The sequence below is a fragment of the Hyla sarda genome, chromosome 6 (assembly GCF_029499605.1).
Source record: "Hyla sarda isolate aHylSar1 chromosome 6, aHylSar1.hap1, whole genome shotgun sequence".
NCBI classification, from domain to species: Eukaryota; Metazoa; Chordata; class Amphibia; order Anura; family Hylidae; genus Hyla; species Hyla sarda.
Genome location: NC_079194.1, coordinates 119721106 through 119745327, shown reverse-complemented (window position 1 = coordinate 119745327; position 24222 = coordinate 119721106). Strand labels below are relative to the sequence as shown.

Here is a 24222-nt window from a genome sequence, read left to right as displayed (position 1 = left end):
GGAAATGCCCGTGGAGACTAAGTCCCCGCGCATATAGAACTGCGCAGCTCCGACAGTAAGGTACGCTCGCTGGTGTAAGAGCTCGCGCAGGGGTCACGGCGCAGGAAGCGGATGTGGATATCGGCGCTGGTACAAGAGCTCGCGCAGGGGTCATAGCGCAGGAGGCGGATGTGAACATTGGCTCTGAGATCATGACGCAGTAATCATGTGATGCATTACCGAGGCAACCAATAAACAACTATGCGGATTGGTTGAACTATGAGAGCAGCAATAGGTGCATGGAAATGTCCATCAAATTAAATAGAGGATGATTGGATGGGATGGTGTCCCACCAATCAGAAGTGGATATCACCCCACCATGATGTCACAATAGGAGGTTATTTAACCCCTGTTTTGGCGCTTTTTCATTCAGTGCCCCTAAGCCTCTTGACAAAGCCGCGTCTTGCGGCGAAACATGTCGAGGGGGGCATAGGACAGGTTTTTTAATATACAGTGTAGACTCCTCCACTAACCATGTGTACACTGCAGGTACACACAGATAGATAATAGGTGATGCCTGGCTGGCACAGATAACCAATAATACAGGAGGAGAGAGACACTGCAAATTTTAACTCCTTTTTTGTTGGTGTTTTGAAATTAATAAAGATTATACCTTTCAACAAATATATGGGAAATATAGGGAATTAGTGGATCACTTCGGTGATCTTTTGGTGAATAAGAAATCAACTGTGGGAGCAATTATTAGAAAATGGAAGACATACAAGACCACTCACCCTTGATCTGGGGCTCCATGCAACATCTCACCCGGTGATGTCAAAATGATCACAAGAACGGTGAGCAAAAATCCCAGAACCACACAGGGGGACCTAGTGAATGACCTGCAGAGAGCTGGGACCAAAGTAACAAAGGCTACCATCAGCAACACACTATGCACCAGGGACTCAAATCATGCAGTGCCAGACATGTCCCCCATCTTAATCCAGTAAATGTCCGGGCCCGTCTGAAGTTTTTTAGAGAGCATTTTGATGATCCAGAAGAGGATTGGGAGAATGTCATATGGTCAGATAAAACCAAAGTGGAACTTTTTGGTAAAAGCTCAACTTGTCGTGTTTGGAGGAAAAGAATGCTGAGTTGCATCCAAAGAACACCATACCTACTGTGAAGCATGGGGGGTGGAAACTTCATGCTTTGGGGCTGTTTCTCAGCAAAGGGACAAAGACGACTGATCCGTATAAAGGAAAGAATGAATGGGCCATGTATCGTGAGATTTTGTGTGATAACCTCCTTCCATCAGCAAGGGCATTGAAGATGAAACGTGGCTGGGTCTTTCAGCCTGACAGTGATCTCAAACACACTGCCAGAGCAACGAAGGAGTGGCTTCGTAAGAAGCATTTCAAGGTACTGGAGTGGCCTAGCCAGTCTCCAGATCTAAACCCCATTGAAAACCTTTGGAGGGAGTTTAAAGTCTGTGTACCAGCGACAGTGTGTGAAAACCTTGTGAAGACTTACAGAAAACATTTGACCTCTGTCATTGCCAACAAAGGGTATATAACAAAGTATTGAGATTAACTTTTGTTATTGACCAAATACTTATTTTCCATCATAATGTGCAAATAAATTCTTTCAAAATGTATTTCCAAATTTTTTTTCTCATTATGTCTCTCATAGTTGAGGTATACCTATGATGAAAATTACAGGCCTCTCATCTTTTTAAGTGGGAGAACTTGCACAATTGGTGGCTGACTAAATACTTTTTTGCCCCACTGTATATGTGTGTTTGTGTGTGTGTGTGTGTGTGTATATATATATATATATATATATATATATATATATGTGTGTGTGTTTATAAAGAATATATATATATTAAAATTAGACTTAATTACTGTAAAAGAATTGTCTGATTTTGTAACAGCTTGACGAAAATGTGTTAGATGAAGTTGTTCAACTGAAAACATGTATTGGCTTTCTAGAGGTTTGGTCATTGCTTTATGAAGATGTGGAGGGAATCCAATGTTTAGTTAGAATGTCCGGCGTTCCACGATAATGTCAGACGCTAATTCTGCTCTTTTGAAGCAATCAATTGCAGTCAAGTGACTTGATGAAATTAAGGTGTCACAATGTCGGCCTGGTCTTTTGTGGAGATCACATTTTTTTATCTGGGACTGGCTGATGCTAGTCAACGTAATCATGCAATTCTCCATACAATAGTCTTCTAAAGAGCTCTATATCTCTATGAATAGAGTTTTATTTTTTTCTGCTTCTCTTATAATCCAGGTTTAAAATTAGTTTTCTCTGGTAGATGGAAGGCACCAAATGATTAAATTGCAAATGTGCGTGGAATAAAATTGTCACCATAATACGCATTGTAGCAGAATCATGGATTTCGGCTAACACTCCGAAGTTCCTCATTGAGGAGTGCAGACGGATAAGTAAGATGGATATATTGCAGGAGAAGGATCAAACTCTTCTCAGGCACGATCCACTTGTACAAATTGTCTTTGCAGCGGAGTTAAGATAGTATGACATGAAAGGAGATAAGTTCATTAGAGGCTTGTTGAACCAGCTCATGAACATCATCCTTCAGCGCACTCGAACCACTTTCTGGCGGCAGTCATTTAACCATATTGATTGCCCAACCAAACAGATATTCCCCATGCACCCGAGTTAAAAGGGGAATTTCAACTAAACTGTCAGTGGTCTCCTTGGATATCAACTTAATAAGAACACATCATATTACCTTTAAGAAAATAGATTGGATAACTGTTTGCATAAGTAAAGAACTCTGAAACTGACTCCCTTTGTCTCATTTCTGTACCCAACTACGACCTTAAGCAAGTCTTCTGCTGTTTACCATGCAGACTTTCAAAGAAGTGAAACCCTTATCTTTTCATTACTGGGCTATATAATATTGAACAGTGACTCTGTAAAGGAATATTCTGATAATCCTATAGAATGCGGAGGTCTTACTAAATAAACTATGATGTATGGAAACCAATTATGTATGTGACTCCATAGGGGAAGACATTTACTACTATAGACAACTCCTGAAAATGTTTGCATCAGGATGTTGCTGCTAGTATTAGGAGTGTAGTAGTAAGTATAGACTTGTATATGGGACATGTACATGGAAAATTACATAAAAAAATAGAATATTAGAATGAAGCTGGTGGAATTTTTCTGTTCAGTTTAGCTAAAAGAATTGACTTTTTAAGCTATGAGTGGAATTTTACTGTACATATTATATACATTTAAGTATGTGTTTCTATGTAGGTAAATATTCGGATCGTCCCTTACTAGGCAGTCTAACATTACGCCAGATTTTTAACAGTGCATTAGGCTGTTCAAAATCTGCCACATCTTACTACTGTCTACTTTTAGGGTATGTTCACACAATGGAATTTTTAGCGCTTCGCTGTTGGGAGAATGTATGCATGGAATTTTTTCGTGCAGACATTCTCCCTTGTGAACATAGCCATAGTCTGCATAACCTGTTTAGTAATTATTAACGCCAGGATGCCAGCTCTTTTTCCAATGACATACCTTATTATAAAACATTGGCAGGCAGGGCACAAACAGGGTGACACTCTTTTGACCATGTGTGCTGCACCACTGTTTTAACCAAATTTGTGCAAAGTACACACAAGAATAGGCTAATGCAGTTTATAATATCCCCCAGTTGCACATTGTAATAAACAACACATCGGAATGCTGCTATTGAACTTTGATGTGGAGGGTTCCATCTGTGTGTTTATAAGTGCAAAAATGTTTATAATCTACAGCGACGGTCCCCAAATTGTTGCTCTCCAGCTGTTGCAGAACTACAACCCACAGGCTGAAGGCAATGTCAGGACATGCTGGAAGTTGCAGTTTTGCAGCAGCTAGAGAGCCACAAGCTGAAGATTACTTGTCTGTACACATGGTAAAAGTTACAGAAGTTAACAATTATTTTTCTTAAGGTGGAAATCCCCTTTAAAGAAGTCCGGCAATTTCCTTTGGATTATCCCCATACAATGTGTTCACAGATCAGACAGGATAATTGTCCAGGCTTGTAAACTGTCACTTGTATTTCTTTTTACAAAAACAATTAATAACTCATCTGTCTCATTGTCACTGTTGACAAATGGTCATATTACAGCCTTAAACTTGGAGAGAACTATTACAGGAGGACAACCCCTGGGAATCACCGTCTTTGGTGGAACAGCTGAGGTTAGGACCTTGGCTACACGGAAGTTCTTGCCAGGTGCAATCCCTCCTGGTCATGCCAAGACCCATAACACACATTGGAACAGTTTAGCCTTCCTGCACCTGCAGTTTTCAGACTGAACCCCCCCCCCCCCCCCCATCCCATGCTCTCGCCCTCATTTCCTGTCCAGCTTTGCGGTTGACTCACCAGACAATCATTTGAAAACATTGATTCTGGACTTTGTGTTAATGGCAGCAATTGAGATAATTTTAGGAAATGGCTCTGAATCTCTCGGCGAAGAGTGCTTAAAGTGATTCCCAGCTTCAACAGGGCAGACGGTAAAGTTTAGTGTACTAAGGGGTGGTGGGGGGGAGGAGTCTCACTGAATTTGTGTGCCGTGTTATCATCCATTCACTATGACAAACAACGTGCTTCTCTCCTTCCTGCACTGTGCACACGGACCAGACTGCTGCTGGGATGCCTAGACTCATTTACATATACATACATGTAAAGTTAAGATCATGCCTTACAGTCAATGTCCACTTTTAAACGTTGTATTCTTATAGGCCAGCGCTTTGTGATTCATTTTATACTATAGCTCTATAGAGGGAACTAAATTCTAGCTGTCAACATCCTCTCCAATTGAGTTCAGATCAATGTATAAATATATCAAGTCAATAGAGATCTCTGACATGATCCACTAAAACCCTGAAAATAACTCCTGACCAAAATAAATACCTGAATTTCATTTATTAAAACCCAAAATATGAAATTAAAATCTCAGATAAAGGCCTGACATGAATAAATAGCACACATATAGTTAGAGAAATATTACAATAATAATTTCTAAGGTAACTCTCATTTCTCACAGATGCATTCTCTTGATGTTATCTTGTGTATATCACATCTATGATCCAATCTGTTCTTCTTGGATTGTCGTTCCCAAGAATGTGCAATTCTCCCTAGCATCCTGCCTCTACTTAAGAGTACCCTTCTCTCTATTCAAAAAGACTGATGTGTGGAAATGTATTAGTAAAAAAGTCACCATCATGTGATTTGTCAATACAGTCGGACCAGTTAATTCTCCCTTCCCCAATTATCAATAGTAATATTGTCTTGTCTTACCACGTTATTGCCAACAATTCATCAGGATTCAAATATATCAGTAAAAAGATAGTCAGTAATGGACATGTAGGTATGGTCAAAAACGTCACTCTATACCCCCAAGAGCTCAGTAAAGGTCATGTGATGAGAGACACAATACGCTGTTGCAGGTCCAATACTACTCCTTATCCTTGTGGGATAAATGTGTCTAGAACCTATATTTCTTTCACAAATACCTTCTTTCTGTTGGTTTTTCATTCTGTGTTTTGGAGTAGGCATATCAACTTCCTCCGAGTCGGTTGACCCTGTGCTGGGTCTCTTCATCTAGTCACTATAGGCTGCTATGTGACCCCCTACTCTCTGTTTTAATGCTACAGTCTAATAGGACAGGAATGAGCACAGAAAAGTGCTAGTCCCGCCCATATTTACTGTGCTAGTTCGCCTTCCATGCCTGAGCCTCAGCTTTGACAAAGATTACGCTGCTGTCGGACAGGATTATAAAAGGAAGACCAGAGGGCAGCGCCTCATGTACTACCCTTGATGTTACTGGCCCTATTGAAGGGTCACAAATGGAGGATAGGTAGTCAAGATGGCTGCTCACCTTTCCCAAGAAAGATTGCGCATATCAGCCCAACTAGTGGGGTACCATGTTAAAGAGGAGAAAGCGGCTCAGCCTGTGAGGTTACAGGCGAAAGGGCTATCCATCCTGTCCAAATGCAATAAGAATGAAGTAAAGAGCCTCTATATCAGAAGCTGCTTTGCCCCAATAAGAAAGTTGAATCTGTAGAATATTTTCCAATGCCTATCTATGGATATCAGGCGCTACTTCACTCCATATTGGAACGAAGCAGCGCCTGATATAGTGGCTTTTTACTTCTTTCTCATAGGATTATGTTCTGGATGGTATGGGGACCCCTGGGGGGGAGGCGCGGGGGGGGGGGGGGGGGGTTCTATAAGCCATGATATTTAAAAAGGGATTTTCTTATGAAGTATATTAGAAAGGGTAATGTTTTTTCCAAGATTTACAACATATAAAACATTTTTGAATCTGACCATTTAATCCTTTGGTAGAACCCTGAGGCTAGGTTCACATGGCAGAATTTCTGTGCTGGATTCCGCATTGGAATCTGGCATGGAGTTTCCGCTTCAGCAGAGTCCCATTCTGCTGTGCTTTGCACAGGGTGGAATTTCCCGTGTCTGCACAAAGAATGTGAAACATGTTAATTTTTTGTGCGGAGTCCGCACGGAATGCATAGCCATCTATGAGACGGGGCGCATTCCTGTGCGGTCGTCACTCGCCGTTTGCAGAATGTCCCCATGGAGATTCTCTGTGCGGACATTCCATTGTGTGAACATGGTCAAACTCTTTCACCCTGATGACAAATATTTAGTGCAATGTCTGCTTTCAAATGGTTATAAATTTAGATTAAGGGCCGTGTGTATTCTACCACGCTTCACCTACATGCTTGACAAGCCACAGAGATATGTCAAAAGTTTTGATTGGCCTGGGTGTTCATACCCCCACCAATGTTAGAACAAGCAGTGAGGAGCATGTGGCTGTGCTTTTCACCCACCGAATCACAGTGCGCTTCTTGTAACTGGATGGAGATTACAATGAAACAGAAAGTGAAGCACACAGCAGCATGCTTCTCCCCGCTAATTGTAACCATCAGTGGTGGTTTGCACACTCAGACCCTGAGCGATTAAATCATTTGACATGTCTGCGTGACATGTCAACATTTTTGTGAAATGACAGGGACACTTAAAGACAAAAAACAACAGAGCGCTTCTGTGTGGGATCTTCCAGACCAGGTCGGATTATATAGGTGAGTGAGGAACGCACTCACCTGGTGGGGTTGTGCATATTCCAGGCACAACGCTGATGTACGCTTAATATAGCAACTGCTGCGGCTTCCCACGCTGGATCCACCGGCGTGTTAGAGACAATAAAGGAAGGGAAAGATCGGAGGCTGAGAACGCACTGTTGCAGACAAGTTCCAGGATACTAGAAGGTGTCTTAAATTCTTTTATTCACACAACGCGTTTCTGGATATTAATAATCCTTTCTTCAGGCGCCTGAAGAAAGGATTATAATTATCCAGAAACGCGTTGTGTGAATAAAAGAATTTAAGACACCTACTAGTATTCTGGAACTTGTCTGCAACAGCGCGATCTAAGCCTCCGATCTTCTCCTTCCTTTATAGGGACACTTTAAGGTAGGTTAGGTAAAGCAAAGATAAACTTTTACACCATTTACAGTTTTTAATCTGTTTATTACAAGGAGATACACACACACACACACACACACAGTGGGATTTAGTTGGCCACCAATTGTGCAAGTTCTCCCACTTAAGATGAGAGAGGCCTGTAATTTTCATCATAGGTATACCTCAACTATGAGAGACAGAATGAGAAAAAAAATCCATAAAATCACTTTGGATGATTTTTAAAGAATTTATCTGCACATGATGGTAGAAAATAAGTATTTGGTCAATAACAAAAGTTCATCTCAATACCTTTGTTATTGACCAAATACTTATTTTCTACCATAATGTGCAAATAAATTCTTTAAAATCATCCAATGTGATTTTATGGATTTTTTTTTCTCATTCTGTCTCTCATAGTTGAGGTATACCTATGATGAAAATTACAGGCTTCTCTCATCTTTTTAAGTGGGAGAACTTGCACAATTGGTGGCCTACTAGGTTTTCACACACTGTTGCTGGTATGTTGGCCAATTCCTCCATGCAGATTTCCTCTAGAGCAGTGATGTTTTGGGGCTGTGGCTGGGCAACATGGACTTTCAACTCCCTCCAAAGGTTTTCTATGGGGTTGAGCTCTAGAGACTGGCTAGGCCACTCCAGAACCTTGAAATGCTTCTTACAAATCCACCCCTTTTTTGCCCGGTCAGTGTGTTTGGGATCTGATGGAAGGAGGTTTTAACTCAAAATCTGATGATACATGGCCCCATTAATTCTTTCCTTTACACGGATCAGTCGTCCTGGTCCCTTTGCTGAAAAACAGACCCAAAGCATGAAGTTTCCACCCCCATGCTTCACAGTAGGTGTGGTGTTCTTTGGATGCAACTCAGCATTCTTTCTTCTGCAAACACGACTAGTTGAGTTTTTACCAAAAAGTTCTACTTTGGTTTTATCTGACCATATGACATTCTCCCAATCCTCTTCTGGATCATCCAAATGCTCTCTAAAAAACTTCAGACGGACATGTACTGGCTTAAGCAGGGGGACACGTCTGGCGCTGCATGATTTGGGTCCCTCACGACATAGTGTGTTACTGATGGTAGGTAACGAGTGGAGGACAGAGGAGACTCTTAAAGAAGTTGTAACAGGTCTGTGAGAGCCACAAATCTTGCTTGTGTGTAGGTGACCAAATACTTATTTTCCACCATAATTTGCTAATAAATTCTTTAAAAATCAGACAATGTGATTTTATGGATTTTTTTTTCTGATTATGTCTCTCATAGTTGAGGTATACTTATGATGAAAATTACAGGCCTCTCTTTCCTATCTTTTTAAGTGGGAGAACTTGCACAATTGGTGGCTGACTAAATACTTTTTTTTTATATTGCGCTTATTATATAAACAAGACACAGTGGTCTGTCTGTTCACATATTTCATATGTATCCTTAAAAATCCTGCAACATGACACCAGGAAAGAGCCCCTGTTTATTAGATTAATACTCCGAAAAATCCCCATGATCTGTTGTCATTCAAATAGAGGAGATGGTGCAATGAATGGACACAAAGCCAGAGAATGTGGAGCCATGTGTAAATCATTCACTATGGTATTGTCAGATTTCATTTCTCTTTCTTACTCGCATATAGAGTAGCTGGTTAGAGACAACATTTTGAGATGGAAATGTAAATTAAAATGTTTTACTTTTTTCTACATTTGTTTTTACATCCCCCATACCTTTTACTCTCTTCTGCAGCTCCAATGACTAATATTGTAAGACGAAACTTTTATTTAATAGGTCACACAAAGAAATCTGCATTATAATTTACATATTGTAAAAAAAAAAAAAAAAAAAGAGAAAATATCATTGGTATACATTTTCACCCACAGGCCCTATTTCTACAACCCGTTATCTATATTGCATCTATTTAATAAATGTGTCACAACCGCGAGCATCAGCCAGCGGTGACACACTGAAAACCACTACAGTCTAGTGATATTTCATTTACCTTTCTTCCTTCTGCTAGGCCCTGCAGACTCTATACCTTTATGTTACTGGCTGCCGATATCTCTTTAGTTTGGCCAAGACAATAGCACCTCTGTACAATATCAAGGGTGCTAACAGCTTCCCTGGCTTTCCGCATGGCCGGCCCATTGTATTAGGGTCTTACAGGGGAATATCAATGTTCAGGGCAATCCGGGAGACATTACAGGTTACAATAACTCCTAAACACCAGTACTCTCATCGTGACGAGCTCTGAGATAAGTGTCTCCTTTGGCAGCCTGGATAACATGACCTGTATATTGATACTTTAGTCTAGCGAGTCCCTTTAATTAAAGCTGTCTGACTTTCCCCTAATGCTGATGTTTTTACCAGTCACAGAGACTTTCTCTTATTTATAAGACAAGGCCCATCAGAACTTTCTCTGACCCCTGCCTGGTTGTAAATATGCAGGGGAGAGGTCTCAGTCAAAGCCATCCCGGATAGCAAGGTCTTGCTTTAATAAGTGTGGGATTGATGTCTTTCACAGTTCAGGGGTTAGATAAACACTGTGGCTTTGGTTCAAGGCTCTCCATGTTCAACTGTTTATTTATATGGATCTAAAAAGTTAGCAGAACCTTTCTGACATCTCTGGGGAGGCTTCTTGACCAAGCTGTAACCTTTGTCTTCTGTCCAGAAGACCAGTTTTTTGGTGCCATGCTCCCTTAAGAAAGCCGGAACAACCTCTCTCTATCCCAGAATCCATCCTTCTGCTAGTGATATGATTTTTGTTCAATATTATTCCAGCTGAGCTGGTCATTGTAAGCTACGGGCTTAAGCAGTACTGATCACAATCATTAAGACCAACAACAATGTAGAACGTATGATCCGCAAATTACCTAAATATAAATACAATGTGTATGTATAGATAGAGAAACAGCAATGCTTCAGCTCACCCCAGGTGCGCACGGACAGAGCGCGGACCTCGCCCAATTGAACAGCAGAAGAAAGAGGAGTCCAGCGTCCAGAAACTCGGAGGAAAATATTTATTCACCAGATGGTCATGACAGGAACACAGGGTACAGTGACGCGTTTCGGCTTTACAACGAAGCCTTAGTCATACACAAATTGTACTACAAAAAGACCGGGTTTTATACATGCGGGTGGGCGGATATGACGTAACGGCACACCTGTACTGACAGGTGGACGTGACGTCAAGGCCACACCTACACAAGATGGTATAACCACCCACATGTAGAAACCAATGGCAACCACCACTGCAAGACATGCAAAACATAAGCCAAAAGAATTTTTTATCTAAGATTTATCAAATATGGACGCTTTTACATGAAAACAGTATTAAAATATTTTATAATATATTAACATACATAAATATGACAATTTCTTTATTACAAAAATATCTTAAATATAAAAGAGAAGAAAGATATCAACATCATTTGTAAGATACAGAAATCTATTTCTCATAGTAATAAAAGAAAAACCGCATATCCATGAAGCATTCACACTCATGGTTTATATAAATGAGTGTGTTGCGGAATTATGCTATCGCACTACAAAAATGGAACAGCTAGAACCATGATAGTCATTGAAGAATAAACAGATAAGAAGGGGGGGAAAGAGGGGGGTGGGAAAAAAAAGGGGGGGAGGGGGGGGGGAACAGGGGGGGGAGGGGAAGGGAAAAAGGAGGGAAAGGTTAATGTGGGAAGGGGCAGTGACCCAGAGAAGAGGAAAGAAAAAAAGGGGAAAAGAAAACTCAAAAATACTCAAAAAAGTAATAAACTCAAAAAATGCAAAAAAATCAAGAAATTATATCAGTAATGTAGGATCGTATCCATTCTTTTATTCAAACCTTGAGGATATCTAGTCCCCAGCTTCAGGATCCAAAAGATCTCACGGTCTAGGATCTTATGTTTTAGATTACCTCCTCTAATTGGAACCGTGACCCTTTCAATCCCCTGAAGCCGGAGGCCAGAGGTATCCCCAGCATGCGCCTCCGCGCAGTGCTTGGATACCATTGAGACGTTCCTAGATAGGAAATGTGGTACATCGGAAATATGTTTCCGAATTCTCATTTTTAGAGAACTTGTAGTGCAGCCTACGTATTGTACCTGACAGCTAATGCATGTGAACAGGTATACGACACCAGTAGTGTTACAGTTGACATACTGCTTGATTGGAAAACTAGTATGGTTAACTGCAGACACAAATGTAGTAGAATTAAAAATATAGCTGCAACAAATGCACCTTTTAGCCCCACACTTGAATGATCCAATGTATGTCAGCCAAGTGGGTTTAGTCGAGGCCTTATCCTGGAACAGGCTTATCCTAGCCTGTTCCAGGATAAGGCCTCGACTAAACCCACTTGGCTGACATACATTGGATCATTCAAGTGTGGGGCTAAAAGGTGCATTTGTTGCAGCTATATTTTTAATTCTACTACATTTGTGTCTGCAGTTAACCATACTAGTTTTCCAATCAAGCAGTATGTCAACTGTAACACTACTGGTGTCGTATACCTGTTCACATGCATTAGCTGTCAGGTACAATACGTAGGCTGCACTACAAGTTCTCTAAAAATGAGAATTCGGAAACATATTTCCGATGTACCACATTTCCTATCTAGGAACGTCTCAATGGTATCCAAGCACTGCGCGGAGGCGCATGCTGGGGATACCTCTGGCCTCCGGCTTCAGGGGATTGAAAGGGTCACGGTTCCAATTAGAGGAGGTAATCTAAAACATAAGATCCTAGACCGTGAGATCTTTTGGATCCTGAAGCTGGGGACTAGATATCCTCAAGGTTTGAATAAAAGAATGGATACGATCCTACATTACTGATATAATTTCTTGATTTTTTTGCATTTTTTGAGTTTATTACTTTTTTGAGTATTTTTGAGTTTTCTTTTCCCCTTTTTTTCTTTCCTCTTCTCTGGGTCACTGCCCCTTCCCACATTAACCTTTCCCTCCTTTTTCCCTTCCCCTCCCCCCCTGTTCCCCCCCCCCTCCCCCCCTTTTTTTTCCCACCCCCCTCTTTCCCCCCCTTCTTATCTGTTTATTCTTCAATGACTATCATGGTTCTAGCTGTTCCATTTTTGTAGTGCGATAGCATAATTCCGCAACACACTCATTTATATAAACCATGAGTGTGAATGCTTCATGGATATGCGGTTTTTCTTTTATTACTATGAGAAATAGATTTCTGTATCTTACAAATGATGTTGATATCTTTCTTCTCTTTTATATTTAAGATATTTTTGTAATAAAGAAATTGTCATATTTATGTATGTTAATATATTATAAAATATTTTAATACTGTTTTCATGTAAAAGCGTCCATATTTGATAAATCTTAGATAAAAAATTCTTTTGGCTTATGTTTTGCATGTCTTGCAGTGGCGGTTGCCATTGGTTTCTACATGTGGGTGGTTATACCATCTTGTGTAGGTGTGGCCTTGACGTCACGTCCACCTGTCAGTACAGGTGTGCCGTTACGTCATATCCGCCCACCCACATGTATAAAACCCGGTCTTTTTGTAGTACAATTTGTGTATGACTAAGGCTTCGTTGTAAAGCCGAAACGCGTCACTGTACCCTGTGTTCCTGTCATGACCATCTGGTGAATAAATATTTTCCTCCGAGTTTCTGGACGCTGGACTCCTCTTTCTTCCAATGTGTATGTATAGTATAATCATGTATCCATAGGGCACCACTGTTCTGTAAGGCTTTAGGTCATGTTCTTAGACTTCCATGGGTGTACATGGCTAACTACATTTGGTGTGTTCACTGCTTTAGCCCAAAATAACAAGTATGTGAACCCAGCAGTGCAGAATTAACACTCAAGCTGGATTGGACCCTTGAGATTTCAGAACATGGTTTCATGTCTTTAGGCCTTAGAGGCTATGAATTCTTTTTGAATATTTGTTTTATATTCTTGATTTGTACTACTTATTGTAAATTTCCTCAGTTTCTCTTCTACAGCTACTTGTTGTATCCCGTTCAGAGCAAATTATTTTAGAGTAGCTGCCATGACAGGTCTGTTTCTAGACATTATCTTCTTTCTTGAACAAATATCTGAAAATTCTGTGCTGATTAAATATTCATAATATATTTTCTAGGCGGTCAAAGTTCTCTTCTAAAACAGAACGCTACCTAGATCTAAATAATATCTGCCTGCAGCCACCAATGGAGGGAGCCTACTGCACGCAATGTATACAATGAACTTCCTGATAAAACAGTATGCTGTAAGGTCCTCAGTTCTCCCTGGTGGTGATAGGCAGCACAAATTTATATTATGTTACTTTGCAGTCTATGTAAGTAATTTTTAGCTCATTATCAAGAAAACTTAAAAGGTGCTTAGAAGTATTTTGCATTTTAAACAGTGAGCGATCACTACATTGGGAACACCTAATAAGGGGTTGGTTTTAGTCCCTACCCCCTCTTTATCAGGGGGTAGGGGAGGTGACTGGATCACAGAGGAAAGCAATTAACTAATGAAGGGCCTAAATTTAGCTTTGGTCTAGCAGCTGAGGGGAACGCCCACTGGCCTCCAAATCCTAATTTGCCTATCTTTCTCATCTCTGATATGTCCACTCTGGAGGGGAAAATTAATGGGGTACTCTGGGGAACTAAACACCCAGCCCATCCTTTCCCTCTCACCAACCTATTTATTTGTCTAAATATCATTCATTAGCTATATAGAGCAGTTTCCCTCTTTCAGCTGTCATTTACATGCAGGGAGTGAGAGAAAGACATCATATTCAGATCCTGCTTGTCTCTTTGCAAACCCCTCACTGAGACTAGCTCCCACCCTCCTGGAAGACAAGCACCATGTGATTTCTGTCTCCCTGCCCCCTCCCTCTGTGAGTATTTTGTCAGCAGAGAAGTCTCCTCAGCACATAACTCTGCTCTTGTCTTGCTGTAGATCTTGTCACTGACTGCTGCCATTCAGAGCATAGCATGATTTATTGATTGGGAAAAGGATAGTTTGAAAGAAAAGACATGTAGTGTGTGCTGCTGACACCAACACAGCATGCACACAGATGGGCTGTAAGCAAGGAAAAATAATATTTAGGAGAAAACAAGGGCCATAGGAGCAGGCAAAATCACTTGGATAACTACAGGGGACACAGAACAGGTATTGTGGTGGCTTTGGGGCTCTTTTTATTTTCTTAACTTCCTTGGAGTACCCCTTTAACTAATGAGGTATGTACTGATTCGGGGTCAAAAGTCCTGTACAATTATTCCCTTACTTTAAAAGTCTGCTGACGGTAGCATAAACTAGTGATTGAGATGCTAAACAGAACACCTTATGATTTTTGGAGGACCCTAAGAGCCGCTCACTAGTCCTTTTCTATTATGTCCGCATGCGCTCAGTAGTCCACAATGTTTATGTGGACATGTCCCCTCTGGCCACTGATTGACAGCTGTCTGCCTATACTGTGTATATGAACTGTGTAACATGGAGCCCATTCTTCTGCATATCAGAACAGCTAAACCGAACAATGTAAATAATACATTGTTTATGTCACTAGTTTATGCATCCTAAACCTAGTGACAGATTTTCTTCAACGGAATCCTCAATACATGCCATGTCCTTAAAGCGTACATCCAGTGGCTTGGGCAATAGGATATATGTTCAAATTTTGGTGTGACTGTCCAGGTCTGTGACTTATAGGAGACTACAGGCATTCAGTCTAATTTGAGGGAAGTTCCATAGACTTTAGATCTGTAGATTGACCACCTGTTGCCTCGCAAAAGTTTCTGGCTCAGGTGGAGAAGCAAATATTTAGGCATATATCTTGCCGCCTGAGCCATCACTTGATGTGCGCTTTAAGGTACTTAAGTTGACACTCAGTTCCCAAATTATTATCCTTAAGTTACAGAATTTGGTAGTCCATGGGAGTCCAAACAGAAACATGCTAGTCCCATGGATGCAATATATATACACACATATACATATTAGTGCTGGGCGTTATACCGGTTCATACAGAGTACCCCCCCTCGAATTAATGAATTATCAGCCTCAGCGCGCTGTCCCTCAACTAATCATATGTGACCCGCGGGCCGTGTTCTGCTTCTCTCCCCCCCCCTCCCTGTTTATCAGCCCAGTGCTGCGCTTTCCCCCACATCGGGGGACTAATCATATCTGACCCGCGAGCGCTGCTCCCCCCAAAAAATAATTCAGCCGCTGCGCTGTACTGTACTATCCTGTGCCCGGGCTTCAGAAATAAACAAAATAAACTTTAACTCCCCTTCCTACGGTCCCTCCGCTGGGATGGGAACATCGCAGAGCCATCAGCCTATTACTGGCCGCAGCGATGTCCCACCTCAGGCCGGCCAGTGGTGACGGCTCTGTGATGTTCCCATCCCCGGCTCTGTGATGTTCCCATGAGGCTGGCATTGCTGGACCGTAGGAAGGTGAGTTAAAGTCTATTTTGTTTATTTTTGCAGCCCCGGCACAGGATAGTACAGTACAGCGCAGCGGCTATTAATTACCGCGGGGGGGGGGGAGAAGAAGCAGCGCTCGCGGGTCACATAGGATTAGTCCCCTGATGTGGGGGAAAGCGCAGTGCTGGGCTGCTAAATGGGGGGGGGGCAGAGGAGAGAAGCAGCGCCCAAGGGTCACATAATGATGGTGGGGGGGGGGGGGGGTAAATGCCGTGGAACTGCCATCATTTACAAAAAATACTGATACACATTTTTGGTCATTCCGCCCAGCTCTAATATATATATATATATAATATTTTGCAAAGCAGCTCATCACACCACCTTCTCAGGTAGGGTGCCCTAAGATCAGCTCTGGCTCCAGTTACGAAGTCTCAGAAACTGATTGGGATTTATGCCAAGCCAGAATTCTCCCCAGAAAGGAAGAAGACCTATCTGCAGACAGTTGTTTCGGGGTGCTTGCCCCTAGTCAGTACAGAGCAGGGTGTTCTGGCTTGGCTGTGGGAAGAGGCCTGTGACTAGCTAAACTTCGGGGGGAGAATTCTGGCTTGGCATAAATCCCAATCAGTTTCTGGGACTTTGTAACTGGAGCCAGAGCTGACCTTAGGGCATGCTACCTGAGAAGGTGGTGTGATGAGCTACTTTGCATATTCCTTACCCAGAAAGCCCACGGAGTGCTAATGGCCTTTTTGAATCTCTGTTCTACACCGTAAGCAGTGTTCCTCCATAGGGTGAATACTTGCCATATATATATATATATATATATATATATATATATATATATATATATATATATAGCAAAAGATGTAAACAGAGCAGCCTAACCTTGGCTGATGATAGCAGGAGCAAGCAGTAGAGAGGTCCTGGGTCAGGGGTCCCATAGATAGCCACTCCACAAACGAAAGACCACAGCACTCCAAAGGATAGGTGAATAAGATTTATTGACCCAACGTCAGGAACAATGTTTCAACTGCCCAATTGCAGTCTTTCTCAAGCTCTCAGAGCTTGAGAAAGACTGCAATTGGGCAGTTGAAACATTGATCCTGATGTTGGGTCAATAAATCTTATTCACCTATCCTTTGGAGTGCTGTGGTCTTTCGTTTGTGGAGTATATATATATATATATATATATATATATATATATATATATATAATATGTGTATACACATATACGCACACACAGATATTTATCTTGTGTGTGTGTTTAAACTTCACACATATTTCTAGAGTGTCTAATGGAGAAACATCTGACAGAAATAAAAGAAATAGAAGTTAAAGATAAAAAAATTACTAAAAAGTCCCCCCTTTCGACCTTTCAAAGCAGCTCCGCACTTAATAGAAACTTATATTTGTAAGCTAATGCAATCACTTATCCGTAAAGATAAAGCCTGCCTATTCCCTTTTCTCTCCTTGTTCCCACTATCGCGTGAATACTGATAAAATGAAAACAAAAGGAGCAGGTTGTTCTCAGTAGAGCGAACATATTATATTTCCTAAATATTTCCTATCTTGAAGTGGGAGGGGAGTTTTTCTCGAGGTGTTTGCGGTTTCCTATGAATGCTGTATCTGAGTATATCATCTTGTGAAACAAAACGGAATATTAAACCACACTTCTGAAAAGAGCATGGAAAAAATGGTAGAAAACCAAGTTCTCGGGGTAATTGCTGATAGCAATAAAGTTTTCTTTCTCTTCCGTTCCATGTTGTATTTATTCATCTACAAAGTGGTTGAAAAGTTATTTTTTTTAAATAAATTAAAACAATTTAAATGTAGAAACTTTTATTTTATTGTGAAATAAAAAAAACAGAAAATCTATCCTTTTGTTATAGGAAAAGAGAAAAGCGTTGTATTATTGGTGCTGCATATAGAGAATTCAGTGGTATGCAGTTTAATTTTATCACTTTTAAAGGGGTTTTCCAGTTCTTTGTACATAAAGTGTTATCGTAGAATAACAAATTCTGCAGCTTTCTAACATACTTTGTGTTTCAATTCCTAACTACTTTCAAAATCTCTCCTTGCTATCAGTGAATGGAAATATCCTTACTTCCACTTAAAGGCTTAAAGCTACCCAGACCTTATTCTTCTCACAGCTAAGGCTAGATAGGCCCACATTTGAGTGGGCACCCCCACGGCCTGTGAATATAAAAGACTGGTACTTCATACAGTGTATGCATCTCTGCTCACCTAGGGTGCATGCAGGATTTTCTCACGGATTGGTGGTTAAAGACCATGAAATACGTCCACACCAGGATATTATATTACTACTGCAGTGTCTAATACAATCATACTGTTAATAAATAAAAACCACTATACAGAGACCAATATCACCACTATACAAGTGACAAATAATTGCATCACACAATGACCACTACTATAACCACTACTTAGTGACTGGATAATACCACCATATTGATACTGAATAAAAACACTATACAAAGATCAGTATCCCCAATAATACCACTATACAAGGGACAAATAATTGCACCACACAACAACTACACATTACCCCCGCATAGTGACTGGATAATACCACCGTACTTATGCTGAATAAAAACTGTACACAGTCTAATATGCCCCATACAGTGACCCTATAATGGTGACCCCAGCTCTTCACAGGCTCTGCAACCGTATAACCGATTACAGTGCAATTAAATCCTGTGACTCACAGGAGACGTATTTTGTGTAGACGTTCCACCATGAAGACTACTTCCAACCATGGAATCTGCAGAATCTGCCACACATTTCCAGTACAATTTCCAATTTTTCCCTACCCTCAGTGGGAAATAGATAATCCCCCCCAGTTGCTAGGTAGATAGGAAATCCCCCAGGAATGGGTAGGGATTTCCAATGGTGAATATTAGGTAGTGGGTAGGTAATAGCCTCTTGTAGATAGATATAGGTAATGGCCCCTTGTAAGTAGGCAGATAGTGCCCCATGGTAGGCAGGGAATGGCGGTAGGTAGATAGTGCAGGTAGATAATTCCTCCCCCCCCCCCCCCCCCCATAAGGTAGATGGATAGAGATTCCCAATGGTAGATATTAGGTAATGGGTAGGTAAAACTCCTGGTCAATAGATAATGGTCCTGAAAGGTAGGGAGGTAGCCACCCTCTCTGATCTCAATGCCATTCCAGTGGCTGGGGATTCGGATCCCACCCCATTCTTTAAAACAGCATTGTTGCCCTTGATATTTGCATATATATAAAGACATTCATTAAAGAGGTTCTCAGATTTTACTAAAACTAAACTACAGCTTGCTTGGGCTGTAAAATAAGAAAAAGGTTTTATGCTCACCTAATCCAGCACATGCATTTCGGTCCACCTTGACGGCTCTGTTTACCTTCTCTGATGGCATACTCTTTCGATTATACTGATGACATTCCAAACACACTGCAGCCAATCACTGAGCCAGAAGTGGGTTTAATATGTCATCAGAAGACCAGGGAGATTGCATCTGGGTAAACAGGGGGATGGACCAGAGCAAAATCGGAGAACTCCTTTAAGTAACATTGCACCATACAGAAGAGTTGTTAGGATTCCACTAATATTTGTATAGGTGTGGTTGCCTGTTTGGGAAAAATTCTTTTTGATAGAAGGGTCCCATAATGGTAAGTTAATCTCAGTGTATGCCTCTCCTGGGACCCACCACAATAGTCTGCATCGGAATCTAAAAGCTGGTGTTTCAGCATCACACGGGAAATTAAGCTACACTGTTTCAGGAAGCAAGATGCTTAATGCACAATTGTCTGGTTCTTCACAGTGAAGAGACTTTTTGCTGTGTATCCTCTTTATAGCAAACAGATACATGGCGGCCCCTCTATTAAATCAGAATACTGTAATAGTATATTTGATACATTAACACCTTAATGACAAGTGTGTTGGTCATATATAGCCACTTTTTATTGATTCTGCGCAAATGGTGTTACCACAGTGATTTTTGGTTTATATTTCTTAAATTTAAATATTTAACTGGGTTCCCTATTTTGTTATTTTCATGTGTAATATGTCCAGTTTCGTGGTTACATTAGTCACTGGTAATGCTGATATGGGTCTGCAAAGACCCAGGAACTCTGCCACCCTGTGGGGGCAATGAGGTGGTCACTGGATCTGAAAGAGGCAGCAATATAGGCACTGCCAACAATTACTACATAACATATATTGAATGCTGGTGAACCCCTTTTGTTTTCTCTTCAAGTACCTCTGACAGTCCAAAATCTGACCTACTCCTGCTTAGTTGCAAAAGGTTTAAACCCTGTACATTTACAATGAAGTGGATTTAAACCCCAGACCATTCCTTTTACATGATGATTATTATTATATAATTAATATATATATAGCGCCCTTGGCATTGGTGTGTGGTCCTAAACAGGTTAAACAGAATTGTGCCAGACAGCTGAATGAGGCTTCTTTTTTCCCCCCATAGTCCATCTTTCTCCAGTGGCCTGATTTAGGCTGTTTCCCCCTTTCTCGATGTGGAGAGTCTCAGTAATAAACATCACATGATGCGTGGATTGGTTCCATTCCCCCTTCAGCAGCGGTCTGCTGACATTCTATATTGCTGCACTTTCTCTGCTTTGAAGATAAGTTGATGTAATATTCCCTCATAATGAAGGCGGGGATAATAAAACATGATTTACACATTCCCTGCGGACACTGCTATTCTTGGAAGTTTTTCTTGGAAGTAAAACTAAAACCCAGTTTTTAGATGAATAGTGAACTTGCATAGCCTTTATCCTTGTGGAAGTACTTGTATATCATGTTCACATACAGTATTTGCTGGAGCCTTGCAGCTTTATGTGATCTTATCTACGGCACATACAGAACAAAAAAAGAATAGTTACAGCAAATGTACTGACCAATAGAATTCAGGGTTTTTAAAAATAAAAATGGAAAAAGTCCCACATTGTTACAAAAAAAAAAATCTGGTTAATTAAAAAAAATCTACTAAAAAATTACATATCAGGTTAATTACAAAAAAAAAAAAAAAAAAAAAAACACTCAATCGGTTTCCCCATAAGTTATCTGTTAATTAAATCTGGCTTCTTGTACCCGTTTTTTTTTTTTTTTTGTTTTTTTTTTTTTTTTAAATAATAGCAGCTAAACTGTTTGGCTCTTCTAAAAAGAAAGACTGCAACTTGGAGAACGTTTGGCAACCTGTGGCATCTGTAGTTGAAATGGGTACTCTAGACAGGGGATAAGATGTCTGATCGCGGGGGTCCCGCCGCTGGGGGACCCTCACAATCTCTGCTGCGGCACCCCAGACATCTGTACAGAGCGAACTTCCCTCCGTGCCGGATTACTGGCGATGCGGGGGCCATGATGTCACTGTCACACCCACTTGTGACATAATGGCCACGCCCCATCATTTCTAGTATATGGGAGGGGACTTGACGTCTATCACGCCCCCTCCTATAGACTTACATTGAGGGGGCGTGGTCATGACATCACAAGCCTCCGGTGCTGCACTCGACGCTATAAACGAACGCCAGGTGCAGCAGGGAGATCGCGGGGGTCTGGCCGCTGGGATATTTGGTTAGCGGATAAGATGTCAAGGGGTGGAGTACCTCTATAAGTTCGGCCAAGGTATTTGTTTACTTAGTTAGGAAGCATCCACATGTGGCCAATTGTCTACTTCAAATCTGCTTTGGATTTACAACAGGTGTAAAAATCATCAGCAGAAATTGACATGTTATGGAGTTAATCTATCTCTCTGCAAATTATCTATGGCAGCCAACTCCTTCTACTAATACCTTGGTTAGGTCAATGGTGGACTTGTAATTCATTTTCAGCTGAAAGACCTTTAGGTCTCTGCTGCATGGGAACCTCACAGGAACATAATTACACTTAATGGCTGACTGATCTCCAGACTGAAACAGCGCTTTCCACTCTCGCTAGCTGACAGCCAGTCTTCCATTGACTAAAATAATGTTCTAAAGAAGGTGACTGAACATATGGAGTTGAAGGAAGATCCTTCTACTACCTTTGCCTGCATGTATGGACTTTAAAGAAGCACTATTTTAGTGTAAAAGATAAGGATAAAAAATATATTTTATACCTGTTTTTTCAGCCTCCTTTCCTTTTTTTGGAGATTACATTACTGACAATGAAACTCACTGAATACCACAGCATCTACTGTATGGACAACAACCTGTCTTCTCTATTCATTCATATGAGATGCTCAGGACATTCCGTAAAAGAAGCTTAGTTATAGACCAGTTAGAATGCCTGTGTTGACACCCGGCCACTGACGAAAATGTTCCTAAAATGCGCTCATAGACAATAAGAAGGAAAAAAAAGAACACGCGCCCCTAGTGAAGAAAGCCCAAATAAATTGGCAGAATGGTAAGTGAAGATTGCACTTACCAGATGGTGTTGCGCTGAGAGCACCAACCCTATGAAGATATAATGGTATCGCGACAGGTCTGGCAGCTGTGTTCCTCCCGTCCTAGAGTCATCCAGTCCTGCACAATAACAATAGATAATCCTCAGAAAAGTGGAAATTGTACGGCGCTGGTCCTGCTTGCTTCTCTGAAGCAAGCAGAACCAGTGCCGTACAAGTTCCACTTTTCTGAGAGTTATCTACTGTAAAATGCGCTCTTGAGCATCATTACTGGACCAGGTAGAAATATAAGATGACCTTGACTGATGATTCACATTTTCTTTTACGCCATGTGAATCGCCTGGTGTGTCGGGGAGAGAAAAAGGCGCAAGGATACACTATGAGAAGGTAAACCATTGGAGGCAGTGTATTTCTGTGGGTAATATTCTGCTGGTAATACTTGGGGCCTGGCATTCATGTGTCTGTTTCTTTGAAACACCCCTTCATGGCAATGGTATTCTCTAATGGCAGTGGCCTCTTTCATTTGGGTATATGCGCTGCTACTCTGCAAAAAATGTTCACGGATGGTTTGAGAAACATGACAAAGCATTCAAGGTGTTGACACAAGTTTCCCATATCCCAAACCAACTGAGCAGCAACAATGAGTTCAGGCCATAGAGGGCGCATCTTGCAATTTACAAGACTTAAATTATCTGCTGGTAGTGTCTTGTAACAGATACCACAGGACACCATTTATAGGTCTTCTGGAGTCCATTCTTCAATGGTTCAGAACTGCTTTGGTAGCATAATGGTGTACAGCACAACATTTTACAGTGTTTTTAATGTTACAACGGATAATAGTGGCAGTACGCTATTACACTACAAAGTAACTTAACTAATTACGTAGATTAATGTGATAGTCCAGTGCTGAAAAACTTATCCCCTATCCTAAGCATAGGGGATAAGTTTCAGATCGCTGGGGGTCCGATCACTGGGGCCCCCCTGCGATCTACTGTACGGGCCCCCGGCTTGCTGTTCAGATAGCGGGTGTCGACCACCGCATGAAGCGGCGGCCGACACGCCCCCTCAATACATCTCTATGGCAGAGCCGGAGATTGACGAAGCCAGCGTTCTGGCTCTGCCATAGAGTTGTATTGAGCGGGCGTGTCAACTGCCGCTTCGTGCGGTGGTCAACACGCCCCCTTCTTGCGGGGGGCCCCAGTGATCGGACCCCACCGCGATCTGAAACCTATCCCCTATCCTTAGTATAGGGGATACGTTTTTCAGCACTTATCTCCTTTAAATCATTCATATAAAATGTAAACCTGTGTTGAGAGGTGAATGCTTGGTCTTTGTCATTGAGAACTTATTATGTTATAGAACTTATTGAGAACTTACTCCTGTTTTAGGATAATCAGCACGTTCCTTACTTCTGTTTTGTCTAGAAGTACAATGTAGATGTCTGATGTTGTGTGGACTGTCCTTTCTTTTTTTGTCCATTGTGCATTTCTCAATCAAATAGCATAGCTCTATAGACTCAGATTTTTTGCAATCTATTAACCCTTTGAAGCAGCTCTTGTCAGAAGTTTATATTTCTTCTGTACAGTGATCTAAACTTATTTTTAATTCATAATGTGAGCTACTTCCTAGGTGTTCTTTCTCTCTCCCTGCTTTATACTGTATTTAACCTCTGCTTTCACTTGTAGCCCTTTAAGAATAAAGCAAACTTGAGGCTCCAGGAATACAAGAGAATTTCTCCAGACCTGCATGTTTACTTTTACAAGGGCAGCTAAAGGACATCCCGACTATTATGCTTTGCTGAGAGCAAACAAGCAGATCTCTAACTTCCACATTTCCATCCGTTTTACAATGTTTTTTGTTTACATATATTTGCTTTTTCTGGACACCATAATAAGCATTAAGGCACAGTGTGGGAACGTCACTCCTAATATGGTAGGTAGTGGGAAAAACTGTAGAAG

At 41.2% G+C, this 24222-nt stretch overlaps 1 protein-coding gene across 2 annotated transcripts in view; it reads left to right on the top strand.

Moving 5' to 3' along the window:
- EEFSEC (eukaryotic elongation factor, selenocysteine-tRNA specific) overlaps positions 1-24222 on the top strand; it is a 232824-nt gene that overhangs the window by 165478 nt on the left and 43124 nt on the right. The window lies entirely within an intron of this gene.